This window comes from Ranitomeya variabilis, chromosome 2 (genome assembly GCF_051348905.1).
Source record: "Ranitomeya variabilis isolate aRanVar5 chromosome 2, aRanVar5.hap1, whole genome shotgun sequence".
In the NCBI taxonomy this organism is placed as follows: Eukaryota; Metazoa; Chordata; class Amphibia; order Anura; family Dendrobatidae; genus Ranitomeya; species Ranitomeya variabilis.
Genome location: NC_135233.1, coordinates 1,114,396,933 through 1,114,410,166, shown reverse-complemented (window position 1 = coordinate 1,114,410,166; position 13,234 = coordinate 1,114,396,933). Strand labels below are relative to the sequence as shown.

Below are 13,234 nucleotides of genomic sequence, written 5' to 3'. Positions count from 1 at the left end.
CTGCCCAGAAGAAAAACGAGGATGAAAACCAAAATTACAAAAAAAAGGCGAAACCAAAGTAGCCGAACTAGCCCGATTATTAAGGGCAAACTCGGCCAATGGCAAAAAGGCCACCCAATCATCCTGATCAGCAGACACAAAGCATCTCAAATAAGTCTCCAAGGTCTGATTAGTTCGCTCGGTTTGGCCATTTGTCTGAGGATGAAATGCAGAGGAAAAAGATAAATCAATGCCCAGCCTAGCACAAAAGGCTCGCCAAAACCTAGAAACAAACTGGGAACCTCTGTCAGACACAATATTCTCCGGAATACCATGCAAATGAACCACATGCTGAAACAACAACGAAACCAAATCTGAGGAGGAAGGCAATTTAGGCAAAGGCACCAAATGAACCATCTTAGAGAACCGGTCAGAAACAACCCAGATAACCGACATCTTCTGAGAAACCGGAAGATCAGAAATAAAATCCATAGAAATATGCGTCCAAGGCCTCTCAGGGACCGGCAATGGCAAAAGCAACCCACTAGCACGGGAACAACAAGGCTTGGCCCGCGCACAAGTCCCACAGGACTGCACAAAAGAACGCACATCACGTGACAAAGAAGGCCACCAAAAGGACCTACCAACCAAGTCTCTGGTACCGAAAATACCAGGATGACCAGCCAACACAGAACAGTGAATCTCAGAAATCACTCTATTAGTCCATCTGTCAGGAACAAACAGTTTCCCCACTGGACAGCGGTCAGGTCTGTCAGCCTGAAATTCCTGAAGAACCCGCCGTAAATCAGGGGAAATGGCAGAAAGAACCACCCCTTCTTTCAGAATGCCGACCGGTTCCAGGACCTCAGGAGAATCAGGCAAAAAACTCCTAGAAAGGGCATCAGCCTTAATAATCTTAGAACCCGGAAGATACGAGACCACGAAATCAAAACGGGAAAAAAACAAGGACCATCGAGCCTGTCTAGGATTCAGCCGTTTGGCAGACTCGAGGTAAATCAGATTCTTATTATCGGTCAAGACCACAATACGGTGCTTAGCTCCCTCAAGCCAATGTCGCCACTCCTCAAACGCCCACTTCATAGCCAACAACTCCCGAATGCCGACATCATAATTACGTTCAGCAGGCGAAAATTTACGGGAAAAGAAGGCACACGGTTTCATCAAGGAACCAGCAGGATCCCTCTGAGACAAAACGGCCCCTGCCCCAATCTCAGAAGCGTCAACCTCAACCTGAAACGGAAGAGAAACATCAGGTTGACGCAACACCGGAGCACAAGTAAATCGACGTTTAAGCTCCTGAAAGGCAGAAACAGCCGCAGAGGACCAATTCGCCACATCAGCGCCTTTCTTCGTCAAATCGGTCAAGGGTTTAACCACGCTGGAAAAGTTAGCAATGAAACGGCGATAAAAATTTGCAAAACCCCAAAATTTCTGAAGGCTCTTTACGGACGTGGGTTGAATCCAATCATGAATGGCCTGAACCTTGACCGGGTCCATTTCAATAGATGAGGGAGAAAAAATAAAACCCAAAAAGGAAACCTTTTGCACCCCAAATAGGCACTTAGACCCCTTCACAAACAAAAAAGATATCATGCATGAAAGATTGAAAAACAGATGGAGCATTAGTGAGCCCGAACGGCATCACAAGGTATTCAAAATGACCTTCGGGCGTATTGAACGCAGTTTTCCATTAATTACCCTGCTTAATACGAACAAGATTTTACGCCCCCTGAAGGTCAATCCTTGTAAACCAACTAGCCCCCTTAATCCTAGCAAACAAATCGGAAAGCAAGGGTAAAGGGTATTGAAACTTGACCGTGATTTTATTCAAGAGGCGATAATCAATACAGGATCTCAAGGAGCCATCCTTCTTAGCAACAAAAAAAAATCTACTCCCATCGGTGAAGAAGATGGCCGAATATGCCCTTTCTCCAAAGACTCCTTAACATAACTCCGCATAGCGGTATGTTCAGGCACAGACAGGTTGAAAAGTCGGCCCTTAGGAAACTTACAGCCTGGAATCAAATCAATAGCACAATCACAGTCCCTGTGCGGTGGAAGAGAACTGGACTTGGGCTCATCGAATACATCCTGAAAATCAGACAAAAACTCTGGAATTTCAGAAGAGGAAGAAGAGGAGATGGACATTAAAGGAACCTCATTATGAACCCCCTGACAACCCCAACTAGTCACAGACATAGACTTCCAATCCAACACAGGATTATGTACCTGCAACCACGGAAAACCCAGCACGATAGCATCATGCAAATTATGCAACACCAGAAATCGACAATCTTCCTGATGGGCTGGCACCATGCGTATGGTCACCTGAGTCCAAAATTGGGGCTTATTTTTAGCCAAAGGTGTAGCATCAATGCCCCTTAAAGAAATAAGGTTCTGCAAAGGCTGCAAGGGAAAACCACAACGCCTGGCAAACTCAAAGTCCATTAAGTTCAAAGCGGCGCCTGAATCCACAAACGCCATGACAGAAAATGATGACAATGAGCAGATCAAGGACACAGATAACAGAAATTTAGGTTGTACAGTACTGATGGTAAATGAACTAGCGATCCTCTTTGTCCGCTTAGGGCAGACTGAAATGACACAATAACAATACTTATTCTGACGTCTGAATCCTTGTCGTTCTGTTCTAGACAGAATCCTATCACACTGCATTGGCTCAGGACTCTGCTCTGAGGACAACGCCACAGTACGCATAGTTCTGCGCTCCCGCAAGCGCCGATCAATCTGAATAGCCAGAGACATAGAATCACTCAGACCGACAGGCGTGGGAAACCCCACCATAACATCTTTAACGGATTCAGAAAGACCCTTTCTGAAAATTGCCGCCAAAGCATCATCATTCCATTTAGTCAACACAGACCATTTTCTAAATTTCTTTTTTTTTTCCAAACTGTTTTTATTAAACATTTTCAATTAATCATTTTCAACATTAGCATATCAACATGCAAACATAGGTACACGGAATTACCTCCCCCTTTCCGGTATTACAGAAGCCCATTATTAAAAACGGTAACTATTTTAGCGTTCCAGTTTGCAAATTAAAGGCAAAGTACCTCTCAATCAAGGTAAACATAAGGCTAAAAACATAGAATTCAACATGGAAATACAATGCGAGTGGACTACCACTCTGTAACTAGATAACCCCAAATGGTGAGAGAGGGGAAGTTATAGCTGAAGAAAAAATGAAGAGCAAGAAAGAGGGGGGAGGGGTCAACAAACAGACTAGGGAAAGTCGAGGGGAGGGGAGGGGGGGGAACACACGACTTCGCACTTCGCCCAGTGTGTTATTTGGGAGACAACTCCGCCTACAAGGGTGCTCGGCCCGCTACCGTCCGTTCCAGGAACCATGTAGTTGTGCAGAAGCATTGTTTGAGCCTCTGTTGTATATGCGTTGGAAGGATGGGTATAAGTGGCTGCCATAGTTCAAAAAATTTTGGGTTTTTAGTTCTTTCTGAAGGGATGCTTCCACCCAATCCATCCTAAATAGGAAGGAGAGTTTGTCCAGGAAGATCCCCAAGGTGGGCACATTAGGTGCCAGCCAGGTTTGTAAAATCGTTTTCCGGGCCGAGGCCGAAATCATGTACAGGAATTTTCTACCACAAGTGGAGATCACAGCCCCTTCATTAGTAATGTATCCAAAAAGAGCCCAGGCTGGGGTGAGAGCCACTCTATATGGTGTACGCGTATGAGTAAATACAAGTATGCGTTGCCAAAATTGTTGGATTTGTGAGCAAGCCCACAAACAGTGGAACATGTCTGCCTCGGCCTCTCCACACCTGGAACAGGTCGGACTCGGTATATTACCCATAAGAAAGTTGCGCCTTGGCGAGATATAGGATTTATGCATAATCTTCAACGCCATTTCCCAATAAGATGTAAACGGTGTAAATTTAAGCGTGTTCCTCAACATTTGTAAAATCAGAGTAGGTGTTAATGACGGGTCACAGAGCTGCCACTTCATTATTCCTGTGGAATGTTCTTCCCTCTCGGTCTCAGATCTTAGGAATGTATAGTAGTCTGACACAAGCCTTTTTGTCAGCTTGCATGTGGTAAGCTTGGTTATCAGCTTATCCTGCCAGTCATTATCACTGAAACCACAAGTAACACTCCTCACATAGCTCTGTAGTTGCATGAAGTGGAAAGGGTGTGTACCAATGAAATCAAATAAGAGTGTCGCCTGGTTGAAGGTAAGGACCTTTTTGGAATGTACATCTACTATGTCTCCCACCCTGCCCAGGCCTAGTGTTTGCCAACCATGAAAAATGTAGTGTGCCTTCCCTGCCTGAAACCTAGAATTAGTACAAAACGTCTGTGCCAGCGATACCTGTGGTGATAGCTTTAATTTACGGCGTATGACAGCCCAAGACCGCCAGATTGTCATAAACAGAGGATTGGCTCTCAGTTCCTGGGGCACCAATGTGTAAGGCTCGTGTAGTACGTTTATCAGTGACCTGCCTCCCACTAGTGATGTTTCAACTGCTAGGGCTGAGTATATAGAGGTACTGTGAAGAGCAGAACAAAATGGTTACCTCAATTAACCAAAAAGAAGAAGAATTTGTGATAAATATTGACCTGTCCATTCAAGGACTTTTTAGCTATAGTATGAAATCCTGTTTTTCTTGTCTGTGGAATCGCCTTTGTACTGTTTGTTGTGAAACTGCCGCCCACGAAACTGTTTTTTTCTTTCTTTCTTGTTTTGTCTCTTTGTTTAAACATGCAAAACTTGTATAGCCACTGAAACTACCTGAACATCTATATAAAGAGGGGATAGCACCTTGAAGGCAGGCGTGCTTCAGAAGGCTTCCCAGTGATACACTATACGAGACGTGTCTTGTGTATTATTTCTGGTGATTCCCCACTTCCAAAGCCTGCTCCGACTGAGTGTGATCCTGACATTTCCTGGCGCCTGAACAGGGACCCGAGGTCTGTGTATTCCTTCAAGAACACCGGCAGAATATGAACAAAAAGAGAATCTGGGATAATGGACGGCAGATGAATAAAAACCTGGCCAGGTAAGAGACACTGTTAGATCTCTTATATCTGCCCTGCATTGTCCGTAAGATTTTCTGTGTCGTGTTCTTTAGCGGGTAGTTCTAGTAGAGGAGGATACCTATAGCTCGGGTTCTTGAACTATTTAGGAATTGATCACCTCACGGAGTACGGCATTGAATGAGAGTGAATGTGAATAGAAGGTGTGTGGAAGTTGGGAATAGCCCTATAAGCCGCCCAGGGTGTTGAAACAGAAGAAGTGACTGACCCACTGGGCAACGTGGTTGCGTCCTTTCGGGGAGACCTCTGCGCCTATGTTCAATCTCTGACTCTGTCTTTGACGAAAACCTGGTGACGGATAAGTGTATGATAGTATGAGCCCAGGACAGATAAATTAGCCTGGGACAAGATACGTCTGTCTGGTTGCATTTGTGTTGTTTGCTATAGGTGTAGGAATCAGGATTTTCTTATATTAGCACGGTACGCAGAAGCCGTTAAACATCCTAGCTCCTTAGGAAGAAGGTAACGAGGTATTCTCATACCCAAACACCACCTAGGGCAAAGAAGCTCAGGATAAGAAAATGGGGAATAAGCAAACGAAGTAGGAACCAGAAGAATTAGATATCTATACTATCATAAAGGAGAGAAGTGGTAAAGATGCCACTAAGGGGCTGAGAAAGATTTTTTAGTAGATTCACTAGTTTTTGTGTTGTGTTTAGTTAATTTGTAATTTCTGTTTGGAAAGTTGATTTGTTTATTTTTGTTTACTTCTGTGAAAATAGTTGGAAATAATTAACATGGAAATAGTCAGCAAGTTTATTGAAAAGTATGCCTCTGCTCAGTTTAATACTTGTGCAGATGATGCATTGACACATCAGTTTAATGACCTAATGAAACAATGTGAAGGGCAGAGTGAGAACAAGAGTAAATTGTCGAAAAAGAAAGCAAAGAAAGAGAAGTTAGCAAATGTTTTGTGTATGTTGTTGAAAATGAAAGGAATTGCAGAGCAAAAGGAATTGCATTGGTATTCAGAGAAAGCTCAATTAAGAGGTGAGGTGGACAAAATTGAACAGTTAGTCAGTATGGCTATTGCTAGTGCTGAAGATCCTAGTTGTGAATGTGAAAATCTAAGGGATGAGGTAGACAATATGAATTACCAAAATTGTGAGTTAGAAGATAAGCTCGAGGAGTATAAGGAAAGATGTAAACTTAGGGAACAGCGAATTGCTTTGCTAGAAGAAAAGGAAGCTAAGTATAATGATGTTATGACAATACTTAGAAATCAATTGCATGATGCTAATGTAAAACTGGAACTAAAAGAACATGATAATATGTCTTTGAAATCACAGAAAAGTACTAAAGTGAATAATCATTGCTGTGCAAATCTAATGACCAGGAAGAAAGAGACTGGAAAAGGGGGGAGGAGCAGCCTGTCTGCACTGCTGATAGCCCTGAAAGCAACCCAAAACAGAATTCCTCTCTCTTTACTCCTGAGTCAGGTAGATTAAGACAATTGAGGGAGAATTCGCTTATAAACAGCAGCAATCAAGTACATTGCACAACACTCACCATACAAGAGAAAACAAACCTATGCCAGATATTAGGGAAATTTGACACAAGCGCATCAGCCTTTAGTCTCTCCAATAGGTTAGAAGCTGTAGTGACACAATACAATCTAGGTAATAGGGCTGCATGTGCATTACTTCGGGTATGGCTCCCATCCCAACTCTGTGAAAAGTTGCAGCCTCCTGTAGGATATCACAAAGGATTGTCTGCAGATCTTGAATGTAATTGGGGAAATGCTAGTGACAAAATGGAGGAATTAAAGAGAGTCATAGGAGGACGAGATACAAGAGGTACTAATGCTTTAGAAAATGCAAAACTAAACAGGAAAAACAGGTTTTTTACAGAAGGAGATGGTGCCTTACAAACGATAGAATCAGGTACGCAATTTGTAGATCACTTAATGGTTTTCATGAGGGAAAAACAGAGGCAGAGAGGAACAACGGGAGTGGTGGCTCAGAAATCTGGACAATCAGTAGACGAATATTATCTAAGTGTAGAAAATAATTTCAGCGATAAAGGCATGGATCTAACCGCTTCAGGAATTATGAGGTTAGTTACAAAAACCTTTATAGATGGATTGTCTCCAAAAGTGAAGGAAAAGCTTAAGGCCGCAACCCCTGATTGGAGAACCTTGGAAGACCCACACCTGGCTAGACAGAAAGCTGTAGGGATAGAAATGGACTTAAGAGAAAATTCTAAGCCAGTAAGAATTGCACAGGTTAATACTGGCTCTGCTAATCAAAAGTTTACTTGTCATTACTGTAAGAAGCCAGGACATTTCCAAAGGGAATGTAGGAGGAGAAAAGCAGATATAGATTCAGGAACCTTTGTACCCAAAAATAGGATAAATAACCCAGCGCCTGATCAAACAGACAGCTCAGAATGACTGAAGGTTATGCAGGTCTCTCTTCCTTCTAGAAGACCAATAATACAAGTTGAGGTTGAGGGTAAAAATGTACCTTTTCTGATAGATACGGGAGGAACATCCTCCATTTTAAATCAAGACTTTTTACCATATCCTGACAATATATCCTCAAAGGTAACATATGCAGAAGGGTATGATGGTAAAATTCAGGCGTTGCCCTTTACAAAACCTTTAAATGTGAGCTTTGGCCCTAAAACCTTTGTATCCAAATTTTTATTTGCTAAAGGTGCACCAACATTTCCTTTGCCAGGGTTCAGACTCTTAATCTCGCGTCTTTGCTCCCTTTAGAGTCTGAGGGGGGTACCATACCTGAGGAAACTGCACTCTCCAACTCCTTTGACCCATCAGAGTCAATGCATGATTGTGTACAATTAATGGAACAAGAGACTCAGGGCTTATGTAATGTATGTGACAAGCCACTCTGTAATGCTACATTTGAACTTTTCATAGATGGCAGTAGATATGCAGATATGAATGGACAATTTCATACAGGTTATGCGGTAGTAACTCAGCATGAAGTGCTGAAAGCAGAACCTCTCCCTGCTAATCAGTCTGCACAAGAAGCAGAACTTACGGCATTGGTTGAAGCTCTAAAAATAGCCAAAGATCAGACAGCAAACATATACACTGATTCTAGATATGCACATGGCATTATTTTTGATTTTGGCGTAATATGGAGAGCCAGAGGTTATATGACTGCTTCAGGCCAACCTGTTAAACATGCCTCCCTCATTAGACAGATTCTGGAGGCAGCACAAGAAACTAAAGAAATAGCGGTGATAAAGGTAGCTGCACATGTGAGACTCGACACCGAGGAAGCCAGGGGTAACTATAAAGCTGATAAAGCAGCAAAACAGGCAGCACGTAAACCCTTACATCATGCCCACACACTAGATAGCTCTGAAGATGATGAGGAGAGATTGAAGGAAGCTCAGAAACAGGTAGATGACGAAGAACGAGGGCAGTGGCAGAAGAAAAAAGGGGCAGAAGATCAGCAAGGATTATGGAAAAAAAAGGAACTTTGTTGTGTTTACCCAGAGCCTGGTACCCCGCAGTGGCAAGTGACCTCCACTTACCTACGCATGTGTCGGCAAACGGTATGACGCTCAAGGTAAAAGAAAGGTGGTTGGCTCCAGGCTTTGGTAATTTTGCTCGGAACATGTGTGCTGCATGCGCTATATGCCTGGCACACAATCCAGGTCAGACCATTAAAACCCCAACCAAGCATCATGTAAGACCACTGTATCCCTTTCAAAGACTCCAGATCGACTACATCCAACTTCCTAGGTACAATGGATACGAATATGTGCTTGTGTGTGTGGACATGTTCTCAGGGTGGCCAGAGGCTTATCCAGTTCGTAAAGCCTCAGCAAAAACTACTGCCATTAAAATAGCACATGAACTGATACCCCGTTACGGCATGCCTGAGGTGATCGAGTCAGATAGGGGTACCCATTTTACTAGAGAAATATTCCAGAATGTTATGAAAATGTTGCAAATTTGGGTTGTTATTTTCCACAACAACTGATGTTGAATACTGAGACTTTAACTGCTTATGTACAAGAATTACAAAAACGTTTAACTAAAGTGCATTCGCAGGTTTTTGCTTCCCTTCCAGATCCAGAAAATCTCGAAGGAGGCCACAAGTTGGAACCTGGTGATCAAATCTACGTGAAAAGACTCACCAGAAAGACTCTGGAACCGAGGTTTGACGGACCTTTCCAAGTCCTATTAACAACTCCGACAGCAGTCAAGCTTGAAGGAAAGGCATCATGGATACATGCAAGCCATTGCAAAAAAAGCAGTATAAGACTCATGATATTGATATTAATAATGTTAACCTCAACGGAGGCATGGGAAAGATTGAATTCTCTAACCCCTTTGAACAATAGATTCGTACAGCATCATAGAAAATTAGTGCATGACTTGTTAAATAATACACAACCCCTGGCAGATTGTTGGATCTGTACCCATTCACCAGTATCAGCCACAAGTATACCTTTTCTAGCAGTTCCCGTGTCAGCTGAAGAGATATTCGCTTGGCCTAATTGTTCAGACAACCTGGCCAACAACCAACCTGGCAATACTAGACTATGGAATACTACAATCGCCATACCAGTTGTAGGATGGGTAGAATTTCCTTGGTGGCAGGGCAATCTTACAGGAAAAATAGGCAACTTACAATATTTAGCATTTAAGGGAGGAAAATGGGTACCTAGGAATAAGACTGGATTAACTGATTTAGGACAGGTCCCCACTGAAAATCTACAGCTCAGTTTCAGTACAACTACCCCTTCCTCTGATGCTTTCAAACCTACAGTATTGGAAAGGTACATACATAATAGAAAATGGGAACATTCCGAGTTGTTCCCCCAAGGTGATGCAAACAGTTGTACAAGTAAGCCAGGGAACCTGGTTTGTGATGTATCCAATGAGTATGTCAACGGAATGCCTGTATGTGGGAATCCCGCAGCCGGGTACTGTAGCCCCTTGGGACAAAAACCCTCTTGGTGTATGCTTCAGAATGTATCTAGTTTTGTGGATTTGGCTCACAGATTGGTATTGCAGCACTCAGCTTTGTGGGATCTGCCTGAGGGTACATTTTGGATATGCGGAGAAGGAGCATATAAATGGCTTCCCGTAGGTATAAAGGGTACTTGTACATTAGGACGCCTAACCCCGGCTACTTTCATAATTTCAAATAAACAAGTGAATATGCAAGCCGTGCCCAAGCACACACTGTATAAAAGAGCTGCAGATAACTCACCGCGTCCCTCGGGGAGGCCACATATAGTACAAATGGGAATTCCCAACAAAATTGCTAGTACCATTTTTATTTATCCTATGTTAACACAGATGTGGGATAAATTATTTAGAGCCACGGATTATCTAGATGACCAGATTTGGGATATATTGGACATATTAAATACTAGTATAGCTGTACAGAATCAGCTTATAATAGTCACTAACCAACATACCCTGTTATTGGATTACCTAACTGCCGCACAAGGGGGTATGTGTCAAATCATCGGACCCACCTGCTGTCATTATATAGACCCGAATAGTACTATGAGTATGAGATTTAAATTAGAAGATGTACAACGACTCAGGGATCAGTATGACAGAGACAATGACCAAAATAAGGATAGCTGGTGGTCAGATACCTTTTCTTTTCTTAACCCGGCCAATTGGTTCAGGGGGATCGGTGGGTGGGTTACCGGGATTATGCAAAGCCTAATACATACAGTTATAGTTATTGTAATTATATATGTATTATTCAAGGTTGTACTCAAGGGTATCTCGGTATGCACAAATAAATTTTGTGTAATGGATGCGAGAATATAAAATGATCGTCTATATGACAAGGTTTTGAATGGAATATGTCAAAGGGGGGATTGTGAAGAGCAGAACAAAATGGTTACCTCAATGAACCAAAAAGAAGAAGAATTTGTGATAAATATTGACCTGTCCATTCAAGGACTTTTTAGCTATAGTATGAAATCCTGTTTTTCTTGTCTGTGGAATCGCCTTTGTACTGTTTGTTGTGAAACTGCCGCCCACGAAACTGTTTTTTTCTTTCTTTCTTGTTTTGTCTCTTTGTTTAAACATGCAAAACTTGTATAGCCACTGAAACTACCTGAACATCTATATAAAGAGGGGATAGCACCTTGAAGGCAGGCGTGCTTCAGAAGGCTTCCCAGTGATACACTATACGAGACGTGTCTTGTGTATTATTTCTGGTGATTCCCCACTTCCAAAGCCTGCTCCGACTGAGTGTGATCCTGACAGTACCCTTCAACCAGTCTCGGAGAATTCGCATGTTTGCTGCTAGGTTATATAGCTTAATGTCTGGGAAATTCACTCCGCCACTGGTTCGGGTTAGTGTGAGGGTGTGGAATCCTATTCTGGGCCTCTTCCCTTGCCAAATAAATCTGCGAAACAGACGGTTAATATTATGTTCATCCGCTGGTCTCAGATAAAATGGCAGGACATTGAATAGGTATAATAATCGGGGAAATGAGATCATTTTTATCAAATTTGCCCGGCCTATGAAGGACAAGGTGAAGTTTTCCCATGCTGTCAACTCATCCTGTAATGAGGTGATGTATGTTTGCAGGTTAGTTTTGTAAAGTTTTGCCGGGTCTCTCGTGATCTGAATCCCCAGGTAAGTCAAGGAGTGAGTCCTCCAACGCAAAGAGTGTTCCTGTGTCCAACGTGGTTCGGAAGGCCCAGAAAGCATCATTGCCTCAGATTTACCAACATTTATGGTGAAACCCACCAACGCCCCCTTCTGTTTTATTGTTCTAAGGAGCGGGCCCAGAGACTCCCGCGGGTTTGACAGGAAGATCAATAGGTCATCGGCAAAGGCCACAATCTTAAGTTCTGTCGCCCCATATCGTATGCCCTCAAGACCTGCCCAGCCGTGGAGATACTGTAAGAGAGGGTCCAAAGCCAGCTTGAACAATAAGGGCGATATCGGGCATCCCTGTCTCGCCCCTCTTTCCAAATTAATCTGAGGAGACAACAAGTTGTTCACCCAAAGTCTAGTAGCCACGCCACGTTGAATATTCTGCAGGAATCCCAGGAAAGTCTCTCCAAAGCCCCTGTAGCGCAGTACTGTATTTAAAAATTTCCATGAGATCGAATCAAACGCTTTCTCCGCGTCAAGGCTGAGAAGCATTGTCCGGGGATAATTTTGTTGTTTGGCCATAACCGTAGCCGCCACCGCCAATCGGACCCCCAAGGTCGAGTGTCGCCCCCTCGTAAACCCCAACTGTGAGGGTGTCAATACCTGTGGTAGAAATACCTGCATTCTATTCACCAATATCTTAGCTAAAAGTTTGTAATCCACATTCATTAGTGAAATAGGGCGAAAGGAGCCCACATCAAGGGGATCTTTATTTGGCTTGGGTATAAGAATTGTGTGGGCCTCATGAAAGCCCTCCACCACCTCCCCTTTAAGATAAATATCATTAAGTATATCCACTAGAATAGGGGTATTATACGGTTGTAAAAGCTTATAATATTCTATGGTCAGTCCATCAGGTCCCGGAGACTTATTATTGTGGAAAGATTTAATCGTTGATTGCACCTCCTCAATGGTTATCGGGGCAGACAAGAAATCTCTCTGCTCTGCTGTTAGCTTTGTGGGCTCCACCGAGGAAATTAAGTCCCATACACCCTGGGCGTCATACGGTCTCTCTTTATAAAGTGTGGTATAATATGTTATAAACGCTTGTTGTATCTCAAGTGGCGAGGTGACTAGTCGGTTACTTTCGGGTTGTTGAATCTGCATGATTGTGCGCTTGGAGGCATGCGGCTTAGTCAGGCGGGCCAGTAAACTACCCGTCTTCCCCCCCCCCATCTATGGTAATGATTTTTCGTGAACTCTATATTCCTGGTTGCTTGGGCGATAGTGAAAGCATCTAGCAGTTGTTTGGCGGAGAAGTAATTTTGTTTATTAATGTCTGTAGGGTCTCTCAAGTACACCTGGTGTGTGGCTAGCAGGTCAGTGTGAAGAAGATTATACTTAGTTCTCCTTTCCTTTTTTTGGTGTATCATGTATGAAATGACATGGCCCCTCATGACGGCCTTAGATGTGCGCCACATCAGTGAGGTATCCGAAGATGAGGACATGTTATCGTCCAAAAAGTTGTTCCAGTGGACCTGGAGGAACTGTTTGAAATCCTCTGAGTTAACCAAATAGGATGGAAACCTCCAGGGCGCCGA

At 43.1% G+C, this 13,234-nt stretch overlaps 1 protein-coding gene and 1 long non-coding RNA gene across 4 annotated transcripts in view; both read right to left on the bottom strand.

Moving 5' to 3' along the window:
• The window catches only part of LOC143810258 (uncharacterized), a 41,765-nt gene extending 34,957 nt beyond the window's left edge, over positions 1–6,808 (bottom strand). The window contains exon 1 of the long non-coding RNA XR_013222719.1: positions 6,583–6,808. This is a non-coding gene — a long non-coding RNA (uncharacterized LOC143810258). The remainder of the gene's footprint in view (positions 1–6,582) is intronic.
• The window catches only part of LOC143808873 (uncharacterized), a 623,474-nt gene that overhangs the window by 330,039 nt on the left and 280,201 nt on the right, over positions 1–13,234 (bottom strand). The gene's annotated exons all lie outside the window — the stretch shown is intronic.